This window comes from Acomys russatus, chromosome 28 (assembly GCF_903995435.1).
Source record: "Acomys russatus chromosome 28, mAcoRus1.1, whole genome shotgun sequence".
Classification (NCBI taxonomy): domain Eukaryota; kingdom Metazoa; phylum Chordata; class Mammalia; order Rodentia; family Muridae; genus Acomys; species Acomys russatus.
Window position 1 is genome coordinate 9,299,047 of NC_067164.1, and position 6,794 is coordinate 9,305,840.

General features: G+C 36.8%; 1 pseudogene; it reads left to right on the forward strand.

The window, feature by feature from the left end:
• The first annotated feature begins 307 nt into the window (after positions 1-307).
• LOC127210996 (phosphorylase b kinase gamma catalytic chain, liver/testis isoform-like) lies at positions 308-1,195 on the forward strand (annotated as a pseudogene).
• The last annotated feature ends 5,599 nt before the right edge of the window (positions 1,196-6,794 follow it).

The following is a 6,794-nucleotide window of genomic DNA, read 5'->3' on the forward strand; positions in this document are numbered from 1 at the left end:
ACCTTTAGCCCTTCCCTTCCATGTCCCCTTTCCTACCCTGCTCCCCTCCCTTCCCCTTAGGCCCTTCATTGTGGTCTCCCAAGTCCTGATCCTTCCCCTCCGCCACCCCCAGGATCCTGGCTCCCCAGCCGCAGATGCTGGGTCCTCAGGAGCCACGATGTAGGCCTCATTGCCCTCTGTTTCCTTCACGCAGGCCCCCACACCCCTCAGAATGACATTGGACATGAGGCCGGAGGATGAGCTGCCTGACTGGGCTGCGGCCAAAGAGTTTTACCAGAAGTGCGACCCTGAGGACATCATTAACAGGATGCGGAAAGGAGAGCTGTTTGACTATCTCACAGAGAAGGTGGCCATTTCAGAAAGGGAAACCAGGTCGATCCTGAGGTCTCTGCTGAAGCAGTGAGCTTTCTCCATTCTAACAACATTGTACAGGAGACCTGAAGTTCGAGAATATTCTCCTAGGTAACAGTATGCAGATCTGTCTTTCGGACTTGGGTTCTCCTGTGATTTGGAACCTGGCGAAAAGTTTTGAGAGTTGCGTGGAACTCCAGGGTATCTAGAACTAGAGATCCATAAATGTTCCCTGGATGGAACCCATCCGGACCACGGCGAGGAAGTCAACCTCTGGGCCTGTGGGTGATCTTGTTCACACTTCTGGCCTGCCCACCACCATTCTGGCACCAGCGCCAATTTCTGATGCTATGTATTCATGACCATGGAAGGCCAGTACCAGTTCAGTTCACCCGAGTGGGATGATGGTTCAAACACCGTCAAAGATCTGATCTCAAGGCTGCTGCAGGTGGATCCTAAGAAACGCCTGAGAGCAAGCCCTACAGCACCCCTTCTTTGAACGCTGTGAAGACAGCCAGCCCTGGAACCTCCCGCCTTGCCAGAGGTTCTGGGTGGCAATGTGGACAATTTTGGCTGCTGGAGGAGTGGCCTTAAGCACTCACCGTTTACGGCCACTAACCAAGAATGCACTATCGAGGGACCCCTATGCACTGCGGCCAGTACGGCGCCTCATTGACAACTGTGCCTTCCTGCTCTATGTGCACTGGGTGGAAAAGGGTACGCAGCAGAATCGGGCAGCCCTCTTCCAGCGCCAGCCTCCTAAGCCTTCCCCATTGTGGCCACTGAAGAGAAAGGAGACTCTAACGCTGTCACAGAGAATGAGGCTGCACTGGTGTGGAGCTAGGACCTCATCCGTGGGCAATCCAAGAAAGCCGGACTCTCCAGCAGGTTTTTGTTTTTCTTTTAATCATTCCAACGTGTTGGGACTCAGACCCTAACCCTGTCTTGCCAAGCCTACCACTGATAATGCTGCTTGTCACAGAGACCAGCCCTCTCCCCTTACCTATTTTGGACTTAGAGGTCAGGGCAGAGATGGAAGGGGACCTCTTACAATGTTGTGCCTGACCTTGTCATTGCTGTCTGTGTTACATCTGAAATAAAACCTGCTCCAAGTCTTGGGGGTTAGGGGTGCCGATGTACATTCTACTTACAGAGAGACAAAATGTAATTTCAAAGTACACGAAGCTTCATTAGAAGCAGATTTCTGTTCTCATATATTTTATGAATATTGTCGACAAAAGTTCCTTTTAAAAATACGATTGATTTAATAATATTTTCCAAAGGAACCCCCCCTCATCTATCTACCTGCCTATTATTTATCATCTAGTGTTATTTGAGCAGTATGATATATCCTAGGTAAAGCCATGGGGTCATAAGAATTTAACAATAATAAATCAAATTAGTTTGTTTTTACTTTTGCAAGAATAAAAATTTTTCCTATACTGTGATTTGTGTATTCCTATTTACTTCCCATCACACATGTGAAAACTGTGTAACTCAAAGTCACCGTCGTAGCTGGTAACCATCCTGATCCTGGCTGAGATGTCTTCAGTCTCATTACAAAGGTAGATGAAGGGGGAAAGTGAAAGCAGATGATGGGGTGGGTGCTTATACATAAGACCTAGATATATATGTGTCAAACGAACAAAAGACAGTTTGATATTCCTGAAAGGATGCTAAAACCTTGACTTGATACCCTCCCCTAGCTGCTATCCACAAGCCCCTGCCACAAGTTCCTGCTACTTCTTGTACTCCCTTGAGTATACCCGTGACAGGGGCAACAACTACTTCTGCTTAAGTATTGTCTTCATCCCCACATTTTTTTCCACTTGGCATCACCCCATCTCTTGTTTTAATAACTAACATAGGTTAAATATAAACAATTTCAACTTTTTATCCCCCAATTTTTATTTTAAAAGTGCCCTTTATGGTTGGCTATTGATGGGAACAGAAGAAAGAAACAAGACAGGTGGTTCAGGAGCAGGGACTTCAGTTGAATCTTGTGAATCAGTAGCCAGAAATCAAAAGTTCCTTCGCTCTGTTCTAGTTGGAAACCTGAAATCTCAGAAGTGTCTGCAGGTGCGGGTTCCTGATCTAATTTTTTTTACTGTCCTTTTTCTCCTTTTACACTGCTGCCTGGAAGCTATCCATGAGAACAGAACTGGATCTAGGCTCAGATGCCTGGAAAGAAGGTGCAGGGAGACTTGTGGGTAGCCAACTTGACTGACAGACCCACTTTACATCCCTTAATCCAGAAAGGGCCTGCCAACCAGGAGACAGTGATCTTCCCTGGAAACTTCCTTGGGGCCCAATCCTGCTATATGCAGGACACTGACAGCTTTCTGTTTCTTGATATCTCACTTATAAACTTAGTAAACTTCTAAAACTTACATTCCCAGTTGTCTTTATTCTTTGAGTTCTTGCCTAGAAACCATTAACTCAAGACGGCTTTTGAAGGCCATTGATTTTTGGAGACCCCACCACCACCACAGCACTGAACTATTGCCCATTTTGGGGATGAAAGATCTCTATTTCTCTGAAGGACTCACACTTCCCCCCAAATCACTATGGTAGACATATTTCCATATCTTGTCGTGCCTTTGTGTTGGTAGTTTAATTGCAGACTTTATCTTTTCTTCTTGCTAACATATGGCAGGATTCCTTCAATACCTTTCTTTCCATTCAGAGTTGTTCTCAAGAGCCTTAGGAATTTTCATAATCTCACTAGATAATACCACTGATTTTATACCCATATATAACAAAATAAAAAATTCGAGTAAACGCTTTGCTTAACTTTATAGCCTTAATCAACTATTTGAAATAAACATGATTGAATTAGAGAGATTTCACAAGTAACACCTTATTATAAAAAACTGAAATCATGCAGACATAAAAGTTAAATAGAATTTCCCCTCTTATGTCTATTCACAACAACCTTTTCTAACCTGTTCTATGGATTTAAAAACAAACAAACATATACACAAACACACCCACTCTCATGTGCACTGCATGGTTCATTTATTTATATAAATAGGATGATAAAATGGATTGTTTCTACTTTTCTCCAGCCTGATCTTTAAAGTTAAAAACATGTTCAGAGAAGTTCTTATGTTTAGAATAATTATCTTATTCTTTTAAATTACTAGTTTCATTTTATATAGGAAAGGTATAATTATTGTGACTAGTTTCATGTTCTCCTACACACTGATATAGTCTGTAATTTATTTGCCTTACCACAAGTGGATAACTTGTATATTTATCATTGTAAATACACTGCCAAATCTTTGGAGACTATGCTTCCAGACATAAACAGTGAGAAACTGTCTGAAAAACACTGAGGGTCTATCAGGTTTTGCTCAACAACTCAATCAGTTTACTCTGTTAAAATATATTTAAGAGCTTTTTTTGTCTGCTCAATGGGAAGTAGATTTTAATTAAAAAATATTGAAGTAAGTTTGAGCAAATATTTGTCTGTTAAGTGGTCTTTTTTATTTTTATTTAGTAAAATACCTATGAATGATTTAGCTCATGATTTAATTTAGTTCAATACATTTATTGTATTATTTATATTTTCTTTTGATTTTTAGCAATAGTTTATACATTCAGAACATTAAGTCACTGTTTATTGTCTAAATTGTGACATTGTCTACTTTTGACATTATTGCTTCTGCTTTGTAGTGATATTTATTATATTTCAGAAGTTACACACTTTGTGAACTTCCCAAAACAATCTTTTCTTTCTTGGCTTCAGAGTTTTGCGAATGTATGAAAGTTCCTCGAAAGTGGACGTACTTGCTTGACTATTCTACAAAGACAGATTAGAATTTTAATGATTGTAGAGAGAGATCAGAATGCTATAGGTCTAAGACCTAACTACAAATTATCTCTTCTATCTTGACCCTTGAATTGCTGCTGTCTCAGTAGTGGTGTCTAGCAAACCAAAAGCTCAAAATGTCCTCCGTGAGCATCTGAGGCCTAAAGTAGGAAGCTCATATTTTGTAATCATCCTCCTAGTGGGTGTACCCACTACTGTCCTTAATAAATATGTTGATTTATGATTTCCTTTGTTTCTAAGAAAATATCCTGGAATTACTGATTTATTGGAATACGGTATTTGAAGAAATCTTAATCTATTCCCAGGATATGATCACTCATATTTGGTGGCAAAGTCAACCATATTTTGTTTCCCTTCAACATGGGAACTTTGCTCATTTATAAAAATGTGTTCTGCTTAAGAAGAATTTCTTATCTCTAGGTAATGCAAACACATCATTTGATTCTTTCATACCTTCATCTCTTTGAAGTATTCAGATTTTACAAATTTCAGTGCTTTGTTGATAAATATTTTTAAAGAATTATCTGTAAAATATTGAGTAAATTGCCCCTTCTATATTAATAGATGTCCATTTTGATGAGACTCTAAACTCTCACTAGTAATATAAACCCTTTGTTGACACTTTTTATTGTACTGTTGCTCCAAATTTTCTATATTTGATCTCAATATTCCATTGTTCTATTTCACTAAACACTTTTTTCTTCTTAAATTGTATATTTTTGTGTTTTGTCATTTCCTAGAACTGAAACCATTAGAATAAGCTTTGGGTTTTAGATAAGGATTGTATTTCATTTATAAAATAAAGTAGAAATAATTGACATCTTGTTTTGCCACTTCACATATAAGAACATTTATTTAATTTATATTCATTTGGAATTTCTTTCAATATATTTTCAGTGTATATCTTATACAGCATAATTGATCAATATATTATTTTAATAATCCTATTAAATATACTTCATCTTCATGTACTTAAGCTTTGCATATTTTTATATGTTTTGATTAAAAATTTAATATTTCTTTAAAAATATTTCATATAAATAGTAATATGTCACTTCCGACTCTGGTCTTTTCTTCTGATAATTTATATCTTTGTTTTAGGTTTACTATTAGATGATGTCATTTGTTTATGGTTTTTTTTTTTTTTTTTTTTTTTTTTTTTTGAGGTAGGTTCTTTCTATGAGGCCAGGGCTGGCTGGGAACAAACTCGCTCACACCTCCACCTGAGTGCTGTGATTATAGTCGTGTACCACTGTATCTAGTTTATGTGTAAATACAAACATACCCATTTCCATTTCCCTAGCTTAAACTTGGGATAGTATTCTATACATAATTTTATGTTTGTCTGACAATTTACCGGGACGATCTTATAAATTTACAATCCAGTGCTAGAGCAATAAAAACAAACACAAACTCATAGAATATCTTTTGAGGTTGTACTACACTATTTTGCTTTTGTGCTTGATAAAATGATGATGTAAATTTTATCCTGAACATACTATTATAGATATTTTTCTTCCTCATGCTGTTGTAGCACCTTTTCCTCAACTTAATTTACATTTACAGATAGTACTTTTATTAGTTGGTATATATTAGATGGAATAAAATACAAAGAATAGTATCCAATATAAAATACTAATAACAATAAATTAAGAAGACATGATCAGTTTATTTCAGAAATAAATATATATATTTTAGAATTATGAACAGTGAACTAGGCAAACTTTGTATCTTTAAAGATAAATAATATTTGTGGTGTGTTTGTATCTCTGTTTGTATGTGTGTATATGTGTGCATGTGTGTGTATGTGTGTTTATGTGTGTGTGTTTATATGTGTGTATGTGTGTGACCTTGTGTGTTTGTGTGTTTTATTGACAGACACAGAGAGAATATAGATGCAAGAATAAGTGCAACAGCTTTGTTTGCCAAGCTAGCTCATTTTCCTGATTAACTTAGATACGTAGTAAGTGTAAACTAAATTTTCTCATTAATATAATATAATTTATTTCCTTACTCTTAATGAGACATTAGATTTATGGAAGCTTCCCAAGGTGAAGTCAGTACGCACTCTTATAATTATAACTGTGAACCTATCTAATTGGACTGTTAATAAGATAAGTTAATGATTTACATAACTTTTTCTCATTATTTTCTGAGAAAATTTACTTTTAAAAGTCTATATAGAGTTTTATTTTTTTTTTTTTTTTAAGTTCTGAGGATGGTCTTTGCTCACATTCCCAAATATAAATAGGTTGTTGATAGATATAAATGCATTTAGAAATACATTTTTGATAAAACAGAGAAACAAGGTAAACCAAGAGTTGAAGGTAGGCTGATATTCTCTTTTAACTACAGAAAGATTGACTTCTCTTTAATATATATTAACATTGTTGTATTAATTCTGCGTTTTCAAATTTACAAAGCTCTAAGTTTTTTAGCAACATAAAAACTGATTTCACCTCCTTTGATAACCACAAGCAGTCCTACCCCGCTAGCTCAATGCCTGTCTTTAGTTTTTCTAAACTGGATCTAGCTGAATCAGGCAAACTTGTCTCGCTATCTTCTACTGATTGTATCACTTCTTACAGGGTTTTCATGGATTGATAAC